At 39.7% G+C, this 1685-nt stretch overlaps 1 protein-coding gene across 1 annotated transcript in view; it reads left to right on the top strand.

The window, feature by feature from the left end:
* Positions 1 to 1685, top strand: part of AKR1A1 (aldo-keto reductase family 1, member A1 (aldehyde reductase)) — a 30327-nt gene that overhangs the window by 11281 nt on the left and 17361 nt on the right. The gene's annotated exons all lie outside the window — the stretch shown is intronic.

Below are 1685 nucleotides of genomic sequence, written 5' to 3'. Positions count from 1 at the left end.
CTCTAGCCCGGGCAAAAGAGTGAGACTCTGTCTCACAAAAAAAAAAAAAAAAGATTCTTCTTGTGAAGTCCAGACATGCTTGCTTGATCCCTGGGAAATTTGTGTCCCTAGAAAGTTTGATTACAAAGAGTATTGCCCTCAACAATCTGTGATTTGCTGCTCAGATTGAACAGTTTTGTTTTTGTTTTAGCAGAAAAGAGTGGTTTACAAAACCAGGTTATAATAGACTATAAAATTTTTCCTAGGTCAGAAGCACTAAAGACAGTTTTAGTGTATTGGCTATACTCACAATTTGTCTTATTACTTGCTTTATCTTATGTCCTTTTAGAAACTGGAAACTAAGATTATATTTATAAAGATATTGTTGGCAGTGAAATCAATTCCAAGAAAGTGATATTTATGATATTGATGAGATAAGGGAAAAGGTTATTTCTACCTCATTGGCTCTCCTTTCTCTTTCACTTAGGTAACTCTTGTTCATTCATTCTTTAAAGCTTGACTCAGGAAGGCATGGCCTCCAATAAGCCATCCTTGCCAGGTTATTCTTTTTTTTTTTGTCCTTGCGTAGCCCTTGTTCAGACTTTTTTTTTTTTTTTGAGACAGAGTCTGGCTCTGTTGCCCTGGCTAGAGTGCCGTGGCGACAGCCTAGCTCACAGCGACCTCAAACTCCTGGGCTCCAGCAAGCCCCCTGCCTCAGCCTCCCAAGTCGCTGGGACTATAGGCATGCGCTGCCATGCCCAGCTAGTTTTTTTCTATATATATTTTTTTAGTTGTCCAGATAATTTCTTTCTATTTTTAGTAGAGATGGGGTCTCGCTCTTGCTAAGGCTGGTCTCGAACTCCTGACCTTGAGCAATCCACCCGCCTCGGCCTCCCAGAGTGCTAGCCTTGTTCAGATTTTGATCAAAGATTTTGCAGCCCTAGATGTTCTTATCGCATTGTACTGGTGTCATCTGTCCCCTTTACCAGACCATAAACTGAAGGAAAGCAGGGACCCTGTTTAAACACGTGTGTCTCTTGTTTAGCACCAGGGCTGGAACATACAGTTTGCTGACTAAATGAGTATTCTTGGGCCATTTGGAAACTTCTAATTTTCATAGCTTTCAGTAGGGGGATGCTCCAATTACCCGCTTTGAACAGTTGGAAATTTTCTTATGTCTATAATTCACTACTCTTCTGTTATACTGAAGCCATGTATCTAGCTTCCCCTTTCTGGAAACACTTTTTTCCCTTTGACTCTTGGGGAAAGTCCAACACATTCTTAAAAGCCAGTGTCAATATTTCTTGATCCTTGCACTACAGAATTCACTTCCTTTTCTGTAGCACATTGTACATGTATCTGTTATGAGGCATAGTACATATATATATTTTTCCTTTTTTTACTCTGAGTTAACAACTGAAAGCATATATATTTTTATAGGCCTGTGTTTACCTGCCTTTTTCCATCAACTCCTCCTGGGATCCTTGGTTCTGCCACTTGCACTAATTCTTCTTTTTTTTAATTTTTTTATTTTTTAGAGACAGGATCTCGCTCTGTCTCCCAGGCTAGAATATTGTGGCAGAATCATAGCTAACTGTGGCCTTGAACTTCTGAGCTCAAATGATCCTCTTGCCTCAGCCTTTCCCATAGCTTGGACTACAGGTGTGTGCTACAACACGTGGCTAATTTTTTAATTTTTTTTAATT

Source organism: Propithecus coquereli, unplaced genomic scaffold, assembly GCF_000956105.1.
Source record: "Propithecus coquereli isolate 6110/MARCELLA unplaced genomic scaffold, Pcoq_1.0 Scaffold299, whole genome shotgun sequence".
Taxonomy (NCBI): domain Eukaryota; kingdom Metazoa; phylum Chordata; class Mammalia; order Primates; family Indriidae; genus Propithecus; species Propithecus coquereli.
This window is presented reverse-complemented; position numbering and strand designations above follow the sequence as displayed.